Genomic DNA, 21,975 nt, shown 5'->3' with positions numbered 1-21,975 from the left:
CCTAGAGTCGAAATAAAAGATTTTTAGAGAAATGTCTGTGCGTTCGTGTGTACGTACGGTGGTACGTCCGTACTACTGTACGTTTGAGAAGTTTTTCGTCGTCAAGAACCAGTAGAGATATCGACTTCTAATAAATTAATTTCTGAAAAGCTATTTGAGTCGTAAGTAAACTTTTTACCAAGTTTTAGTAATGTTCTTTTTAAGTTTTTATTTCTTGGACGTACGGACGTACGGACGTACGAACGTAGGAACACACGCACGCACAGACATCTTTCTAAAAGTTTTTTTTTGTTTCGACTCTAGGGACCTTGAAACGTCGAGAAATGTCAAAATTTTCAATTTGACAAATCGGATCCATTACAATAACTTCCTATGGGAAGTCAAAAAGGTGAAAATTTCGGTTAACCCAAAATATCTCACGAACCAAGAATGCTAGAGACTTGAATTAAATTTTAAATTATAGATTGTAACGTAGTATATTAAACAAATATTTTTTTTTGAAAAAAATCCAACTATTTTTAACCTCGAATATTTTACGAAAAAAAAATTAATTTTATCTCCAAAATATTTTAAATATCGATTAAATTTTGAGAAAAATCGAATTGGCAGCTTTTTTTATAAAAATTAATTAAACCTAAAAAACAATACTAAAACTTATTAAAAATTTACTTTCGACTCAAATATCTTTTCACAGAAAATATTGTTTTCGACATTTAGTAAATTTATAAAAAGCCTACAGTTTCATAAAAATATTAAAATTTACAAAAAATAGTACGCAAAGTTATTAAACATTGCTGTTCGGTTGTTGATATCTAGTGAACAATAGAAAATATTTACTTCAAATTAGGTTCATTCATCCAATTTGTATTTTTTTTATAAGAAATACACATTTTTAAGAAATGCTTCTAAAATTGGTAAAAATTGGTTATCGACTAAAAATCTCGTAAAAAAAAACAGATTTTGAAATCAAACTATTTCATCAAATTCAAAATATTTCTGGTAAATTTAAAATTTTTAAAAAGAATTCAACTGACAAATTTTTTAGTAAAACTCAAAAACGTACAAAACTTTTAAGAAAGACATATCGACAGACGGGATGGGAAGTAATCAATGTGGGTCGCATCCCAGGTTTTCTTTTCTGATTAAATGGCTCCGTCAATTAATAAAATTGCTGTACATGAAGCCATTAGATTGTGATAATAAAAGGCTTATATCAGCTAAGTCCTCAAACCAATTATAAAAACACCCGATATCTGACGTAAATGTTCAAATGGTAGACATGTGCATTCAAGAGGACACAAGCGTCCACAGGTTTTTCTCAAAACCCACCTCTGTCTATCAACTCCTACTCTCACCTCCCCGCGGTGAACATCGGGTGCCTAGTACCTCAACTGGAGATTGGGTTCCAACCCCAGAGGAAAGTTGTTGGGGGCAGCAAACGAGAGAGGGGGGAGAGGTGTTTCCACTAAGGCACCTCTCCTTATCCAGGCGGCAGCGGACGAATTCTCGAGATAGAATCAACGGTGGCGTCTACAGTTCCAGTAAGGTCGAACTACTTAGTGAACACCTTATAGGGCTTCTTTGACATATTCGGAGCCCAGGCCTATAAGGAGCGGTTCATCCGGCTCCCCTTCCTTGGAGTTATACTAAGGATCTGGCCCTCCAGGTTGGGGGTTGTGCCGTCGGGGTGACTTCCTGGCCACGTAAAAGCATCATAGTTTCGAAGCAACAACAAGCCTCGGATACGGACGGATTCACTGTTGACAACCCACGCAAACGAAATAAGGACAACGAACTTCGGATATGTACGTGGAATGTTAGGTCCCTTAACAGACCACGTGCAGCCGAACAATTAGCGGAAGCCCTAAACTGCTGCAAGGCAGATATTACAGCCATCCAAGAAGTGCGATGGGATGGACCGGGTAAACGCAAACTAAAAGACTGCGATATCTACTACGGCGACTGCTACCGTGAACAAAGACAGCGTCTATTTGGGTGTGGATTTGTTGTTGGAACTAGGCTAAGGCAAAAAGTCTTGAGTTTCAACAGTGTGAGCGAGCGCATCACGACAATCCGCATCAAGGCTAAATTCGCCAACATAAGCCTAATATGCGCGCATGCCCCAACAGAGGAGAAAGATGAAGACACCAAAGATATGTTCTTCGAGCTCTTGGACAAGACATATGAGCAGTGCCCTGGCTATGACATTAAAATTGTCTTAGGAGATTTTAATGCCAAGCTAGGAAGAGAAGACATCTTTGGTGGCATAATCGGGAGATACAGCCTGCACGACACCACCTCCAACAACGGATTCAGGCTGGTCGATTTCGCTGCGGGGCGAGACGTTCTTGTAGCTAGTACGCAGTTCACGCATCTTAATATCCACAAGGGGACATGGAAATCTCCTGATCAATCAACCGTCAACCAGATTGACCACATTGCGATCGACGCACGACACTTCTCCAGTATCCAGGATATCCGAACATTCCGAGAGGCCAACATTGACTCGGACCACTACCTCGTTGTAGCCAAGGTACGGCTACGGATATCCCGATCCAAGCCAAAACAAGGAAGTACTGTGAGAAGATTCGACGTTAGACGGCTACAATCGCAAGAGACTGCCATGTCCTTTTCCGATCGAGTCTCTAGTAACCTCCTAAGGAGTCCTATGCTTCCTGCATTAAGCATTGAAAACCAGTGGCAACATTGCCTTGCAGCCATCAGAGATGCCGCCTCTGAAGTGCTAGGTTTCACACGGCCACCACAGCGAAACCCCTGGTTTGACGACGAATGCCGGCAAGCGCACGCAGCGAAACAAGAGGCATACAAAACGGCGCTGCACAAAAGGACTAGAGCTGCTCGCGAGCTCTACGAGCAGAAGAGGAGAGAGGAACACCGGCTTCTTAGACGGAAAAAAAGAGAGCATGAGAAGCGCGAGTTATGAATCTTCATAAATATATATATATACAATATCAATGTAATCATAACCTTTACTTAATGTTCATTATAAATAATATTACATTTCATTTAAATTTGATTGTCAGCACATAGTTGCTTTATTTTGAATTTGTAAACTAAAACCATTTAAATTCAGGTGTGAGAAGCCTTCTGCATTTCCGTTCTCACACCAAATAATAAATATGTATCTATAGTTTGTTCTCATTGTGAAGGTTATGAATTAAAAATCTTGTGCATTTGATTTTTGGACGTCAACAAATAAAGTTGTTTATTTTTTTTAAAAACTTTCGTTGTCTGTTAACTTAATTGGCGCAGTCGTGCGGATTTCTTTTTTTTCACAAAAAACACAACGGTTTATTGTGTAAAACAATACAGTTAATCGTGTTGAATAAAATAGAAAAACACAACGGTTTATTGTGTAAAATCAAAAACACTACTGTTAATAATGAATAATAAAATACGAAAATCACAACGGTTTATTGTGTAAAATCAAAAAAAAAAAAATAAATAAAAAAAAAAAAACAGTACTGTTAATAGTGAATAATAAAATAAGAAAATCACAACGGTTTATTGTGGATACTAAAAACAAAAAAGACACCGGTTAACTGTGAAAAAGACACAAAGAACTTACGCAACAACAGAAGTACAACACCTTCATCAAACCAGGAACCTGCTACACCAAAGAAGAACTTTACCAGACCGATATTCAGGATAGGAAACAATGTTCTACTGGATTGTTTTAATGTGAGTTCTGTATTGATGAATATTGTTCATTTCCTTAATCAAATTGCCTTTTTAATTAAGATATAAATAATAAAATAAATTAATTTAAGCCTAGAAAAAAAAAATATATTATAAAGTTGGTTCTAAATAATTCTAAATAATAATTAAGAAAAAAAAAAAAAAAATAATAATAATATTAATAATAATATATATATTTTTTTAACATATGCCTAAAGATAAACAAAGTCGTGTATCTAATACAGCTCCCTACGAATCCAAAATAATTTTGGAAGAAAATCATATTAGCACAGAAACTGAAAACCTTCCAAATCTTTCTGCTAGTAACTCAACAATGTCTAACCCAACGATCCCAACAATCCCAACGGCTCCAGACGTAAACGCTATATTTCAAAGTCTCCGTATTCCGGACGCTATAAAAGACCTACCACTCTATGATGGTAACCCGAGGTCATTGTATGACTTCATTAAAAACGTAGAGGAAATATTAGTTTTATTACCACAAATAGATGGTACACCGTATGCGAATGTTATTTTACGAGCTGTCCGAAACAAAATTGTGGGAGATGCCAATGAAGTACTAAACATGTATGGCACCCCAACAAACTGGGATACTATAAAAGCTAATCTCATTCTACACTACGCAGACAAGAGAAATGAAACATCTCTGATAAGAGACCTTCACGGTCTTAGACAAACAACAGAAACTATTGAACAATTTTACGCGAAAGTAATAGAATTACTGTCCACAATAGTAAACCATGTTCAAATTCATGAAAAATTACCATCAGTTGTTACAGCCAAAAAATCTCTCTTTACGGATATGTGTCTAAATACCTTCCTAATCGGATTGAAAGAACCATTAGGTTCAACAATTCGTGCAATGAAGCCCAAAACGCTTACAGAAGCCTTTAATTATTGTGTTCAAGAACAAAATATGTTTTATATTAAATATTCCACAACTCAAAACAAATTTCCTTCTCAAAATATGAACAACCAAAATGTTTCTCTGATTAAACCTTCACCGAGTTCTAATTTGTTATTTTCCAGACCTAATAAATCAATCCAACCTAATTTTAATAATTCTTCCCCACAACATCTTTTTAAAAACCTTCAATACAACCAATTACCACAATATAGACCAATTCAACAGAGTGCTCCAAGTTTACAATATCCAGCGCAACAACAATTTAATAATAGATTTTCTGTTCCATCAAATAATATGCTTACTTCCAAACCATTTAACCAATTGCACTATAATTCTACTCCTAGACCAAACTTCAATTTCAATAAGCCACAAATTAATTCTACACCAATGGAAGTTGCAAGCGGCCAAGCTAGAACGCTTCCAACTCCCGTACAAAATCATCCCTATCAAAGAAATTTTTCTCAGCCAGTACCTAGATATTCAATAAAAGAAGTACATAACATTGATTATGACCCAGAAACAAATAATGACTACGATTATTATCAAAATTCCAATGACTCTACTAATTATGAACCAAATTTAGATTATTATGTTGAACAATATGAAGATAATATTAGTTATCAATACGACATATCAAATCAGGAAATTAAGTCAGAAAACAAAAATGAAATTGATGATTCAAATTTTCACATAAAAGCCTCGGAAAACAATACGGTTTCTTAGAATTAAATAATCATGGAAATAACCAATTACCATATATTAATATAGCTTCACCCTACGGTAAACATTTAAAATTCTTAATAGACACCGGTGCTTGTGCAAATTTTATTAACCCAGAATATACAAACCCTCAATATCATGAAAACATAGAAGACGTTACTATCAAGACAGTTTTAAATACCCATACACTAAACAAAAAAATTACCTTTGATGCATTCCCTGAATTCAATTGCAAAGAACCTATAACATTTCTCCTTTTTAAGTTTCATAACTATTTTGATGGATTGATAGGTTTAGAAACTCTCAAAAAACTTAATGCAACTATTGACTTACCTAATAAAAAACTTAAAACTGAATACGCAATTCTGCCCTTGTTATTCAAACCAAACTTAATGTCTAAAATATACAATATTCCAGCAAATTGTAGAATGATAGCAAAACTACCTGTAGATTACAAAGATGGTGATATATACATAAAACCGACTAAAATTAATAATTATTTAGAAATACCTGAAGGCATCTACCAGTCAAAAAACTGGTATAGTGATATTGAAGTACATAATATTTCAAACACTGAACAAAAGTTTTTTTTGGAACAACCTATTACAGTAGAAAATTTTCAACAGTTCATAGAAATAAACAATGTCAATATTTGCCCTTTTAACGAACAAATTCAAAATATATCATCCGAAATTGATATTACCAAACTAATTCGATCAGAACATCTCAATACTGAAGAACAAAAATCAATTTTTAAATTGTGTAGGAAATATGATGATGTTTTCTTTCTTGAAGGTGAAAAATTGTCCTTCTCAAATACAATTAAACATCGTATTCAAACATCAGACAATATACCGATTTATACAAGATCGTACCGGTATCCAGAAGTGCACAAACAGGAGATAAAATCACAAATCGAAAAACTTTTAAAGCAAGGAATAATAAGACCTAGCTTTTCTCCTTGGAGTAGTCCTATTTGGATTGTTCCAAAGAAACGTGATGCCTCTGGCATACAGAAATGGCGGCTTGTAGTAGACTACCGTAAACTAAACGATAAAACTATAGGCGATCGTTACCCTCTACCGAACATAACAGAAATATTAGATAAACTTGGAAAATCTATGTACTTTTCCACACTTGATCTTGCATCTGGGTTTCACCAGATTGAAGTAGATCCTAGGGATATAGAAAAGACCGCTTTTACTGTTGATCATGGACATTACGAGTATATTCGAATGCCCTTCGGACTCAAAAATGCCCCATCAACATTTCAAAGAATAATGGATAATATTCTGCGTGAATTAATAGGTAAAGTATGTCTTGTGTATATGGACGATATAATCGTTTATTCAACGTCCTTACAAGAACATATGGAAAACTTAGAAATGGTTTTTTCAAAATTACGATCGGCTAACCTTAAAATTCAATTGGATAAATCAGAATTCCTACGCAAAGAAGTAGAATTTCTTGGTCACTTAGTGACATCTGAAGGTGTGAAACCGAATCCTAATAAGATCCATGCAATTAAAAATTATCCAATCCCATCAACTCAAACTGAAATTAAATCCTTTTTGGGGTTGCTTGGATACTACCGAAAATTTATAAAAGATTTTGCAAATCTTACAAAGCCTTTAACAGAATGCTTAAAAAAGGGAAATAAGATAGTTATTAACGAACGATATATAAAATGTTTCAATCATTGCAAGGACATTCTAAGTAATGATCCTTTATTACAATATCCCGACTTTACTAAAGAATTTAATTTAACAACTGACGCTAGTAATGTCGCCATAGGAGGAGTACTTAGTCAAGGCCCAATAGGATCTGATAGACCAGTTTGCTACGCTTCAAGAACACTCACGAGTTCGGAACAAAATTACAGTACAATCGAAAAAGAGCTTCTAGCTATTGTCTGGTCGACAAAATATTTCCGACCCTATTTATTTGGTCGTAAATTTAAAATCATAACGGACCATAAGCCTCTTAATTGGTTGTTTTCCCTTAAAGAACCCAATTCAAAACTTGTAAGATGGCGTTTGAAATTAGAGGAATTCGACTATGAGATTATGTATAAAAAAGGTAAAGCAAACACAAATGCTGATGCCTTAAGTCGGATAGAAATTCATTTTAACGAATCTAATGGCTCGAACTCTATTTTACAAGCCTCAAATGTATCTGTTCAAAATAATGCAAGTTTATCAGAAAATAATTCTAATATATCAACTGTTCATTCTGCTTCTGAAAATCTAAACGATGGTATATACATCTCTGAAAGACCACTTAATGAGTTTACTGAACAATTAGTTTTGAACAAAACTAACTGTGTAGTGAAACCAAACATGGTTTATAATGTTCTTTTTGAGACCAAACATAGACGCATTTTTAAACAACCTGACCTAGACAAAGAATCTGTTATAATTTCAATCTTAAAAGAATATCTCAACCCTAAAAGACTAACAGCTGTTTATACTGACAATGATACATTCAGACTAGTGCAGCATGTATTTTCAAAATATTTTGCAAGTAATAAAATATTTAAACTTATTAGGTGTACAGAAAAATTAAACGATGTTACGAATTCCGACCAACAAGATGAAATCATAAATAAATACCATGAAGATAGTAATCATCGTGGCATCAATGAAACTTTTAACCATCTCCGAAGAACTTATTACTTTCCCAAAATGAAAGAAAAAATAACCAAAACAATTAATAATTGCGAAAAGTGTAAACTTCTTAAATACGACAGACATCCACCGAAAATTCAATACGAACATTCAGAAATACCTAATAAACCCATGGATATTTTACATATTGATGTTTACAGCATTCATAACGTACAAATTTTAACCATTTTAGACAAATTTTCGAAATTTGCTTCTGCTTTTATTCTTACTGCACGTGACAGTATGTGTATATCCAGTTCATTAAGACAGTTCTTTTCGCAACACGGTACACCAAAGAAAATAGTGTGTGACTCAGCTGCTGAATTTAAATCTAATCTATTCAAAGATTTCTGCACACAATACGATATAAACTTACACATAACGACACCTCAAAATTCTACTGGTAACTCACCGGTCGAACGTTTCCATTCAACTTTGACCGAAATATATCGAATTATTTACGATAAAAACAACAAACAGATTCCGACTGACATATTAAATGAAGCACTAATAACCTACAACAACTGCGTACATACTGTGACAAACCTAACACCATTTGAACTAATGACGGGAAGGACACATAAATTCAAGCAATTAACACGTGATGATTCGGAACATGATTATATTAACAAACTAAAAACTTATCAAGACCAATTGTATAGAGATATTAAAAACAAAATCCAAACCCACAATAAATTAAACATAGATAAAATTAATAAAAATAGGGAAACTCCACCTTTATTCCATAAGGATGATATAATCTTCGAACGGAATAACAGAAGGAATAAAATGGCTCCCAGAGCGAAAAAACTTACAGTAATCAAAGACAATAAAATAACAGTACTAACCAAAAACAATAGAAAAGCTCACAAAAATAAATTACTAAAAAAACGAAAATTTCAGGGTAACCCAAGCCATGAGTCAACGCATGGACATACAAGATCTATCCAAGAGTCAAGGCATCCTTCCCATGAAATTAGGTCCGAGTCGAGTGATTGAATCTAACATAAAAATCATCCATATCGTAAATTTAACCGCCTATGAAGAAAATATTAACAACATTAAGAAATCTGTAGAGTTCATTAATAAAAATACAAACCTAGGATTAATGAAAGATGTCACTAATCTCAAATTTAAAGAACTACAAACAAAATTGTTGTCTTTACTTCCCCGATACCGGAAAAGGAGAGGATTAATCAACGGACTAGGTTCCTTGATCAAAACAATTACAGGCAACATGGACAATAATGACGCAGAACAAATAAATAAAGACATACAAAATTTAAAACTCAACGAACATGACATGAATAAAGAATTAAACAGACAAGTACAAATCAATGACAAAATGATCCAAAGATTTGCAAACATAACCAATCACATTAATGCACAGCAAAAAGATTTAGAAGAGTATTTGAGCAAGTATCAATTAGTAATCTCTCAAAAAATTCGAACCGATGAAGACAAATTTCAATACATGCAATATATATATCAGATTAATTATAATATTGAAATTCTTACAAGCCATTTGCAAGAAATAATTGAATCAATTAATTTGGCTAAAGTTAATATAATATCCAAACAAATTTTGAATCCTGGTGAGCTTGATCTGATACATGAACATATGAATTTACAAAATATTAAAATTTCTTCTGACGAACAACTTTATGAGTTTTTATCTCTACAAGCTTATTATAATAATACAAACATAATTTTCAGTATAAAACTACCTATCCTTCTCCCACAACCTTTCAACCTATACCATTTGATAAAACTCCCTATAAACGAAACTCTCAATATAAATTTAAATCAATCCTATGTAATTATGAATGAACATTTCATCCAATACATGAGCAAACCTTGTACATCCATTGAACATACGTTTTACTGCCCAAAAGAAGAGCTAAAGAACTTGACCTCTGAAAAATGCATACCAAAAATCATTCAAAACAAGGAAGCAACCTGTGACGTCATCGAAACCACCATCAACAGTAGTATCACCCAACCAGAAGAAGGATTCATACTATTAATTAATTCCCCGACCACGAAGATGACTTCAACATGTGGAATCGATGACAAATTTATCTCCGGAACCCTGCTTTTGCATTATGAAGAATGTGAAATAAAAATTAACAATATTATCTACAAAAACAAATTAACTATGTTTTGGGATCAAATTAAAATTATTCCATCAATTTTTATAAAAATTAATAACTCTCTTCATTTAGACAAATTTAATAGCAGTACATTGGAAGCAACCAAAATAACCAACACCGAAGTTATCACTTTGACCAAAGATATGCCAGACCACCGACCAGAGTTTTTGATTTACATCATCATCATCTTTATCTTAACTGCAACCATACTATACCTTAAACGTCATAGAAACAATAATCCTGAAGAGGAAGCAATGGACCAAGAAGCTCCGAACGATAATGTTACATTATCATGGCCGTCACTTCATACTTAGGCGGGAGGAGTTATGAATCTTCATAAATATATATATATACAATATCAATGTAATCATAACCTTTACTTAATGTTCATTATAAATAATATTACATTTCATTTAAATTTGATTGTCAGCACATAGTTGCTTTATTTTGAATTTGTAAACTAAAACCATTTAAATTCAGGTGTGAGAAGCCTTCTGCATTTCCGTTCTCACACCAAATAATAAATATGTATCTATAGTTTGTTCTCATTGTGAAGGTTATGAATTAAAAATCTTGTGCATTTGATTTTTGGACGTCAACAAATAAAGTTGTTTATTTTTTTTAAAAACTTTCGTTGTCTGTTAACTTAATTCGCGCGATCGAGGAGATAGAGGGATGTCACAACAGGAATGAGGTTCGTAAATTTTACCAAAAGGTAAAAAAAACCTCCCAAGGGTACCAGCCACGAACCGAAGCCTGTAAAGACGATCAAGGGAACATCGTAGTAGAACCACAGTCGATGCTGAGAATATGGAAAGATCACTTCTCCAAATTATATAACGGCGATGACGAACCGAACTCCGCTGTAAGGGAGATAGAACCACTCAACCTCGACGACGCAGATCAACAATTCCGCCTACCCGACCTTGACGAAGTGAAGATAGCTATATCTAAACTTAAGTCAAACAAAGCTGCTGGAGCTGACGGCATCACCGCCGAACTATTCAAAGCAGCAGGCGATGACTTGGTAGGGAGCATGCACCAACTCATCTGCAAAATTTGGTCGGAAGAAAGCATGCCCGATGAGTGGAATCTCAGCATAGTGTGCCCGATACATAAGAAAGGAGACCCTCTAAATTGCGCCAACTACAGAGGCATCAGTCTCCTTAACATTGCGTATAAGATCCTCTCTGCCGTATTATGTGAACGTCTGAAGCCATTCGTCAACAACCTGATTGGTCCTTATCAGTGTGGCTTCAGACCAGGAAAGTCCACTATCGACCAAATATTCACACTACGGCAGATCTTGGAAAAAACCCAGGAGCTTCAAATCGATACCCACCATCTCTTTATCGATTTTAAAGCCGCGTATGACAGCATCTATAGGGAAGAGCTCTACCGAGCAATGTCTAGTTTTGGCATCCCTGTCAAACTTATCCGTTTGTGCAGAATGACGATGGAGAATGCACGCTGCTCTATCAAGGTCGGAAAAGATCTTACCGATGCATTTGATGTCAAAAAAGGTTTTAGACAAGGCGATGCACTGTCATGCGACTTCTTCAACATCGTTCTGGAAAGAATTGTGCAAAACTCAATCGTCAACACTAGAGGCACAATCTTCCAAAGATCCATCCAATTACTCGGATACGCAGATGATATTGACATAATTGGAAGATCAAAGCGTGATGTCAGTGGAGCGTTTTTGAGCATTGCGACGGAAGCGAAGAAGATGGGTTTAGTGGTCAATGAGGGCAAGACCAAGTATATGCTGTCATCAAAAAAGGACACTGAACGACGACGTCTTGGACAAAACGTCACCATGGACAGCTATAACTTTGAGGTAGTTAAGAACTTTGTCTACCTAGGCACCGCTATTAATGCAGACAACGACACCAGCGCTGAAATCAAACGAAGAATAACTCTTGCAAATCGCTGCTTCTTTGGACTTAGAAGGCAATTGAGAAGTAAAGTCCTCTCTCGAGCATGTAAAATCACCATCTATAAGACACTCATCATCCCGGTTCTCATTTATGGCGCTGAGGCCTGGACCCTGTCAAAGAAAGATGAGAGCGTCTTAGGATGCTTCGAGAGAAAAATTCTTCGGGCGATTTTTGGTCTCGTACGCATAGATGGAGAATGGAGGAGAAGATATAACGACGAGCTGTACGGGCTGTACAGCGACACTGACCTAGTTAGCAGAATCAAAGTCCAACGGCTTAGATGGCTAGGTCATGTAGAGCGGATGGACATCAACGCTCCAGCCCGGAAGGTCTTCGAATCCAATCCCGAGGGACGGCGCAGTAGAGGAAGACCGCGACTCAGGTGGCGCACCCAGGTGGGAGAGGACCTCAACCAACTTGGCGTGCGAAACTGGAGACAGCTAGCTAGGGACCGAGCTGGCTGGAGACGCTTGTTGGTTGAGGCCCAGGTCCGCTCCGGACTGTAGCGCCACCTTAAGTAAGTAAGTAAGATATCTGACGTAGCAAAAATAAGACTTAATATAGAAAAGCTTTGAAAAGAAAAGCAATAGAAATGTCTACCTTTCTCGCATCCTATTCAATGTCAGATTAAATCTAAAGAATTCAATCTTGTTATAAGGATTTAAAATGTCCTTTCTTCAAAATAGTTATTTTTTTCAACAGGGATACTTAATATCCCTTATCACTTTTAATGTAGACATTTTATTAAAACGTATTCAAATAAAACACAGTTTTATAAATTGAAAATTTCATTCCTAAATAAAACATCAATCAAGTTTGTCAAACATAAAATAATCTTAAATTTTTAACTTAATTTTCTAGGTAAACAAATCTTGTGGTGCGTTAAGAAACCAAAGGGTCTGTAGTTTAAAAAAAATCCATTTTTAAAGCACACATTTATTTCAAACATCACCTTTATGGAGGTTTACTGATTGGAGAGGATTTATGTTCACTCGTATTCAAAATAAAAAGGATGACTTGATTCCATGACTCGCTCTTAAGAAAATAAGGACTGTGATATGATTCAGTTGAGTGTTATTCAAAGCTGTAGGTAGACATAAACTTTCACTTTTTTTTATGTTGAGCAGTAAAATAAATATACTTTTTCTAGGGAAAATCATATCGCAATGTGATACAAGTTCATTTGCATTTAAAGTGGAAATGTTTTGTCTTTTCATGGTGATTTTTATATTTATGTAGCACTTGTATAGGTTCATTCATATATGTACACACTCGTATATGCATATTTAATAATTATTAAATATTTGCATACTTAGAATTAAAAAAAAGTGAACATTTCCCAATGATTCCATAAGTTACCGTGGGTTTCACTAAGGAGACAATAGCTCAAGAAAACGTAATTTGAACTTTCACTTGACAAAATCTATGAAAAAATTCTTATCATTTAAAAGTTTTCTGAGTCTAGGCAGTGTAAGCAAACATACACTGCCAATCACTAGGATGAGGCCACATATTTTTTAACCGATTTTCGGTCCGATACCTGTTGGAATTTGTTTAACCCGGAAAATTTTACTACATGAGGTACATATTTTCTTAAAACAAAGTGATACAATTAAAGGGTTAATTAGAAAAGACCGTTGGAATTTCCCTACATTAATGAATGAGCTACCTAAAAAGGATATAAAAAAGTGAGTCACTAGGATGAGGCCATTGCGAATATTTCGTTGTAGAAGTTCAGATCAGCAATTTTTTTCAAAATTTGGGTTACAATATTTAAGAACGTTTTACAAATAACTATTTTTATTAAATTTCAACTACAAATGGGTTCCGGAAAGACGTTGACAGTAGCAGAAAGAGGACAAATCGATGCTTTCAAGGAAATGGGACTCTCAAGCCGAGAAATAGCAAGGCAGCTGAACAGAAGTAAGACAGTTGTAAACAACTATCTTGCTGATCCCCAAAACTATGGAAAAAACCAAAAAGGACGCACAGCCCAAGCAACAACTTCCCGAAAAAAGCGGTTATTTTAACGTATTGCTTCAAATTCTACTCAATCAGCTACTAAAATAAGGTCCAAAAGCGGAGTATCAGCCTTATTAATAACCTACTCACTCAAGTCTTGAGTAGGTGCATTAATGCGTATCCAAAAATCCAAATGGCTATAAATGTAAAATTTTCTTTCTTAGGTATATAAAAACAATGTTATTTAAAATACTAACTGGAGTTTTAAGATTGTGCCATCATATTTGATGCACTCGACAAACAAAACGATAATTGATATTTGTATTTCATAACTTACTAGACGCCGAGAGACTTCTTTAAAAAAAAGGCTTATATGCTAATAAACAAGCGAACAAACTTATAGTGGAGTGCCTGGACCATTCAAAATCGTAAGACCTCGGAAAAGAGTTATAATGAATAAATTAATATGATCGATGTGGGATATTTTTGTTTTAGCTATAAATTACAATGTTTACCCAAACTTTTTCTGTGCACTCCATTTTTTCACAAATTATTTTAAAAAATGAATGTCAAACATATATTTTCAATTTCAGGAGTAATTGTTTAACTTCCCACAGGAAGTTATTATATTTTGTCCGATTCGTCGAATTGAAAATGTTGACATTTCTCGACTTCCCAAGGTCCCTAGAGTCGAAATATAAGATTTTAAGAAAAATGTCTCTGCGTGAGTGTGTACGTACGTTCGCGACGTTTTTTTCGTCGTAGACAGCTCAAGAACCAGAAGAGATGTATATAGACTTCAAATAAATTTTGTTATACAAACAATAAATCAGAAAGATGTAAAAAGAGCTCTGAAGAAAAAAAAAATGCGTAGGTGGTTTTTGTACCATAGCAGTTTAAAAATAAAAGTGAAAATGTTGTTAACCCCAAATATCTCATGAACTAATGATGCTGAAAACTTGAATTAAATTGTATATTATATATTTCAACGTGATATCAAGGAAGTATATTTTTGGAAAAAAATCCTAAAAACGGTTTTTATAAATATGAAAAAAAAAATGTTCACCTCGAAAATTTTAGGAATAAAATATGATTTCATCTTCAAAACATTTTTGTGCAACGAAGAATAACGTTTGTGAAATCTGATAAAATTTTGGAAAAAATGTAATCGATAGTTTTGTTTATAAAAAATAAAAACCTTAAAAAAACATTACTCAAAGTTCGTAAAAATTGAATTTCGACTCAAACATCTTTTCAAAAATTTGAGATTATGGCTTGCATCAAATTTTCACTTTTAAGAAATATTGTTGTCAACATTCAGTAAAATTTTGAGAAAAATCTAATTGACTGTTAAAAAAAAAATATTCAAACCTAACAAAAAACAATACTTAAACTTGGTAAAAAATTACTTAAGACTGAAATAGCTTTTAAAAATTAAAAAATATTGTTTTCAAACTCTTTTTATTTGACAGAAAATGTTGTTTTCTATTATAAGTATTTTTTTTTATAAAAATCCAACAGTCCGTTTTTTCATAAAAAAATAAATTTTACAAAAAATAGTAGTAGAAATTAATTTGGGAGATATCAAGAAATTCCATTGTACATAACAGCTATCGCTCCGCTCTCTCCTCCACGCTTTTCTTCCTTTTCGAGATCCCTACTACTATTTTTATACACAGGTATCTTTGAAAAATGTATGTCATTGAAACAAAATTTTCTGCTAAACATTTGAAGTTAGAGTTGATTATTGAAACCAAAAATTGATAGATGGGAACACAAAGAACGATTATATTCGAGACTATAAAATCAAAAATCAGATATTCGTTAAAAAATGAAGTAAAATTTAAGTCTAGCCTTATAAAAAGGTGATTTTTCAGCTATTATCTTTTTTGCAACACTGGTCTAAACTGCTGACGCACGTATCGTATTTTGTTTTGCTGTTAAACATGTTCAGTTTGGTCTATAATTTAACCATGAATCGTCTTACAAACGAACAACGCTTGCAAATTATAATTTATAATTTTGTTATAAAAATGCGTGGTTTGTTAAGAAAGTACATCGCGCGCTTCTTATGTTCAGCGACGATGATCATTTTTGGCTCAATGAGTACGCAAATAAGCAGAATTGACGATTTTGGATTAAGCATTGATTAAGTCACAGTTTGATGGGTTTATGGGCTGGTGGCATCATTGGACCGTACTTCTTCAAAGATGATGCGAATCGTAACGAAACTGTGAATGGTGAGCGCCTTTTTGCCTAAAATGCAAGAACTTGATTTGCATGACATGTGGTTTCAACAAGACGGTGCCACATGCCACACAGTACTCGCAACAATGGACTTATTGAGAGGCAAGTTCGGTAAACATTTTATTTCGCGTTCGGGACCGGTCAATTGGCCGCCTAGATCGTGTGATTTCAGTTTCTGTTTACCAATAATCATAAAAAAATTTTCAATAATGAAAATAAATGATAACTTTAAGTACAGCATCTGTACTTAGTTTTTTTTAAATATCTTTATTTTCTATTTTATGTTAAAGATTCAAATAAAAAGTAAGAGTAATATACTACTCAAAAACAAATAAACGAAATTGAACAGAATTTTGGTCTTCTAATCAAGTCATTTTTAGTTTTTTTTTAAATGTATGTATATATACCTACAGACATTGAAACTTAACAAATTATAGCGTACAAGTCTGTATAACGATGCTTTTAGTAAAAAAGAAACTTTTTATGGACTTTAGTTCCCGAAATATCCAAATTAAGACGCTTCAATGAGAATTGATATGTAAGCCAATTCAAAATAAATGTCTTTTTTGGGCTGATATTGATTTAATTTGGATTATTGTAAATGATGCTTCATATCCTTAAATTGAGACATAGCCCACATCTAGTAATTTTTTTAAGCTTCCAAGTCTCTTACTTTCTTACTTACCAAACCTAAGATGCATAGCTATATTTACGAGTATTTTACAAGGTACAATTACCTATTTGCCTCCATCAGTAATTAAATTAATCTTTAACCTAAACGAATAAAATGTCTGTTAGCGCAATTAAGCATCATTTGAAGAAGTTATTTTGGAGAAACATATTAATTTGTCCATAAATTGAAATTAAACTAAAGGTACAAAATTAACTTAAGCGTACCAACAAAAAGTAAATATCATCACGGATTTTTCAGATATTTTCTATTTATGTAAAATAAACTATTTTTTTTAAAAGCATATATAATTTCGAGAATATGATGTTTCATTTTCAAACCTCAAAAAGATTTTTGTATGGCTTTTGATTTAATACTTTAAAAAGATATGAATTTTTATAGCAAAAAAAACTGAACTTCTTCAAACTTTCTTCTTCAATCTTTAACAACAGAAAAGCGATTTTTTTAAAATATTTGCCAGTTATATTAAAATAAAAAAATATTTGATAAACATCTCATGTATGCACGCACTTGGCTCGAAAATAGCACATCTTCTTTTATATTAATTTGGTTCTGAATTCGAAACTTATGTTAGGTTAGTCATTTCTTTAACCAAAACACATTAAGCCTTCAAAAATGTTAAAAGTACTTGCAAACAAAAAGGTTTACCTTGAAAATGTTTTTCAGAGAATTTTTTCTTAAATTTTTTAGAGTAGAGCCGCCTGAATTCTACCACTTCCAGTAGTCGAACATTTAATAAAAAAATGTCGTTCAAACTTAGTAATTTCTCTGATTTCTAACTTATGTAAAAGCATAATTTCAAATGTTTAACTACCATTAAACTTGGGAAATGTTAAACTAGCACAATTAATGGCAACATTAAAATTATTTTATTTAATTTAATTATGGTAAATACCTTGTGTTTTTCTTATTTTAAATATATTATTATTTAATTAAACAATTGTTTCCTCGTAAAAGTACATAATTTATGTAATAAATTTTATTGGTCGAGTTTCCCATTCGAACGCTAATGTTCAAATATAGGCAACTTCATCAAATTAGTTTTCTTTTGCTCAAGTTTGAAATATTATGGGAAATTAGTAAATGTTGACTTCTTTCGGACACTAAATATCACAAAATCCTTAGGGATAGTATTCGAAAACATTTTTCTTTATTTTTTTCCTGTGTCCGAACAATTATTAATCTTCAATCGTTTCTTGCGTACATTTTAAAACGGAAACATCTCTCAGCCACAATAAAACAAAAATATCAAAAATATTCGGAAGCCGGGCTAGACAATTCCTCAAAAGGTATAACCAACAACAATTTGAGTTCTCAAGGAGTTTGGAGTACCCATACCTACACTTTATAATAGGATAAATAGAAAAGTTTCCCATGGGCTTAAACAGATTGGTTTTTTAATAGATGAGCTTCTGGATGTAAAAAAATATTGATCTACGAAAAAAGAATCACACCATTAAAAATAGCTGACGTGACAAGAAATGGAATTATAATTATTTGAACCGGGCCAAAAAGAGCTTAGTTTAGTTACCCACACTGATAACATTCCATCCCGTCTGATGATTTCTCTTCTTAAAAGTTTTTAGGTTTTTCGTGTTGGGTTAAAAAAGTTGTTAGTTCAATTATTCTTAAAAGTTTTATAATTACCAAGAACATTTTTTATATCAAGTAGTTAAGGTTGTTTATGAAAAAACGGAGTGTTGGATTTTTATATCTCAAAGTTTTACAAAAATATTTAGGTCGAAAAACAATTTTTACCAACTTTTATTCATTTTATTAGGCTTCTATTTGTTGCAAGAAGAACTGTCAATTGGAATTTTCTCAAAACTTTTTCAAATGTTGAAAACAATATTTCATATGAGTGAAAATTAGTTGGAAGCAATAATCTCAAATTTTTGAAACAATATCTGAGTTGAAAATCAATTTTTACCAACTTTTGTAATTTTTTTTTAGGTTCTTAGTTTTATGTAAAATAACTAAAAAAAATTGAATGGATGTTGACAACAATATTTTTTAAAAGACAAGACGAGTTTAACACCAATATCTCAAAGTTTTGAATTTTTTTTTGTTTAGGTTTTTATTTTATGTAAAATAAAAATGTGAAATCGATTTTTCTTAAAATTTAAACGAATGATGACAATTAAATAAGCTTGAAGCCATAATCTAAAGTTTTTAAAGAGATATTTGAATCGAAATTGAGTGTTTAATAACTTTTTTTTAGGTTTTTATTTTTAATAAAAAAAACTGTCAATTTGTTTTTTTCTCATGATTATACCTACCAGATGTTAAAAACGTTATTTTTTGTTGCACTAAATTGTTTTAGAGATGAAATCATTTTTTTTTTTCGTATAATTTTCGAGGCGACAATTTTTTTTTTTTTTTTTGATTTATAAAAAAAATCCTTTAATAGGATTTTTTTTCAAAAAAATATACTGGTTTGGTATCACTTTACAATTACAATATGTTATATAAAATGTAATTCAAGTCTTTAGCGTCATTAGTTCGTGAGATATTTAGGGTTTACTAAATTGTTCTCCTGCTGTGGTAAAAAAAACACCAACCCATTTTTTCTTGAGAGCCCTTTATGCATCTTTCTGCATTATTATTTGCATAAAAAAATGTATTTGTAGTCGATATCTTCTCTGGTTCTTGAGCTATGAGCGACGAAAAAACGTCACGAACGTACGTACACACGCAATCACAGACATCTTTCTAAAAATCGTTTTTCGACACTAGCAAGAAATTTCAAATTCTTCAATTCAACAAATTGGACTTATTGCAATAACTTCCTATGGGAATTTAAAAACATTTATAAATGCTAACTTGACTAAGAAATTAACTTGACATAAATTAACGTCAGAGATATTTTGAATAACCTAGCACGAATTTTTAATGGGGACGAGACAACTTTTGGTTTCGCACCAAAAACAGGCTAAGTTATCGGCCTCAAAGGTTACAGAAACATATACGATATAAAATTATCAAATGAAAAAGAAAACCTAACAATTTTGGATCCACTAAGCCCGCATGTAGCACAAATAAATTTTAGTGTTTTAAAGCAACCTAAAGGACTTACAAAGGACGACCCAAGGACATCCACATTTAAATCTATAACGAAAGCAGTAAGCTCATCAAGTAGCACATGTTCAAATGGAAAGTTTAAAGAAAAAGAGGCCGGGATGCGACCCACAATGATAACTTCCCATCCCGTCTGTCGATTTGTCTTGCTTGAAAGTTTGTCTATAATTATATACTCGTATCAATTTTAACCATATCTGCGTACGTTTTTTTGTAGATTTTATTTTTTATGAAAAAACGGACTGTTGGATTTTTATATAAAAAATACTGAATATTATTTTCTGTAAAATAAATTAAGTTTCAAGCCAATATTTTTAATTTTGGAAAAGCTATTTAAGCCGTAACTAAATGTTTACCAAGTTTTAGTAGGTATTGTTTTTTTTTAGAGTTAGTATATTGTAAAAAACTGTCAATTCGAATTTTTAAAAAATTTTACCAAATGTTGAAAACAATATTTCTTATAAGATAAAATTAGTTTGAAGCCAATATTTAAAATTTTGCAAGAGATATTTAAGTCCAAAACCAATTTTTACCAACTTTTTTACATTTTTTTTTAGTTTTTTATTTTTTGTAAAAAAGCTGTCAATTCAATTTTTCTCAAAATTTGTCCTAATGTTGAAAACAATATTTCTTATAAGAAAAAATTAATTACAAGCTATTATCTTAAAGTTTTTAAAACATATTTGAGTCGATAATCATTTTTTAACAACTTTTGTTAATTTTTTTTTCGGTTTTTATTTTTTTATAAAAAAAACTGTAAGTTCGATTTTTTTCAAACTTTAACTGAACGTTGACAACTATATTTTTTGAAAGATAAAAGTAAATTAAAGCCAATATCTCAATGTTTGGAAAATATATTTGAGTCGAAAATAAATTTTTAACAACTTTTATACATTTTTTTTTAGGTTTTTTTTTATTTTTTTTAAAAAAACTGTCAATTCGATTTTTCTCAACATTTTTCAAAATGTTGAAAACAATATTTCTTATAATTCAAAATAAGTTTGAAGTATAAATTTCAAGTTTTTGAAAAGATATTTGATAATGATTTGAATCGACAAATAATAATTGGTAAAATTGTTCTTCATCATGCTTTAGTATTATCTGTATAATAAAATGTATTTTAAGTCGATATCTCTTCTGGTTCTTGAGCTATGGATAACGAAAAAAAAGTCGCGAACGTACGGACGTACGGACGTACAAACGCACAGACATCTTTCTAAAAATCTTTTATTTCGACTCTAGGAGCCTTGAAACGTCGAGAAATGTTAAAATTTTCAATTTGACAAATCGGACCCATTACAATAACTTCCTATGGGAAGTTAAAAAATAAGACAGAATCGAAAAAATGCTATTGAAAAAAAAAAAACGATTTATGAAACATAAAAGTCAAAAGGCAGAAACAAACCTCGAAAACAATCTTTCACAGTTTGCGACAACGAACTCAACACTGATGCCGAAGAAGATGTCTTAAGAAATAAAGGCTGTGATAGTTCTGTGCAATGACATTTAACTAGGCTCAAAATGAAGATTTTGTGTGCCTTTTATGTACATAAATTTGAAGACTGGATTCTTGTATTTATTCTCTTATTTTTTAGATTTGAAAATTTAAAAAAAAATCAAAAGCCAAAATTCAAAAATCTATGTTTTTATTTAATATTTACTTTAAAATGCTTCAAAATTAGTTTTCCAGAATGTTCCATCACGTCCAAAATTTTAAAAATATCCCTTCAGTGGCCAAGTTTATATTCAAATTCTTCATTTCGTCCTTTTTTTCTATGAATCCCAAACTTGCCCCTGTTAGACAAGTATCTACCTTTGCAAGTAAAAATAACATTATACCCGTCAAATACCTATGTTTCTTTTTATTTTCCAGACGAGAGAGCATAAGTAC

General features: G+C 32.4%; 1 protein-coding gene across 1 annotated transcript in view; it reads right to left on the bottom strand.

Annotated features, from left to right (window-relative positions):
• The window catches only part of LOC129940907 (ras-related protein Rap-1b-like), a 113,760-nt gene that overhangs the window by 91,368 nt on the left and 417 nt on the right, over window positions 1–21,975 (bottom strand). The gene's annotated exons all lie outside the window — the stretch shown is intronic.

The sequence above is a fragment of the Eupeodes corollae genome, chromosome 1 (genome assembly GCF_945859685.1).
Source record: "Eupeodes corollae chromosome 1, idEupCoro1.1, whole genome shotgun sequence".
NCBI classification, from domain to species: Eukaryota; Metazoa; Arthropoda; class Insecta; order Diptera; family Syrphidae; genus Eupeodes; species Eupeodes corollae.
This window is presented reverse-complemented; position numbering and strand designations above follow the sequence as displayed.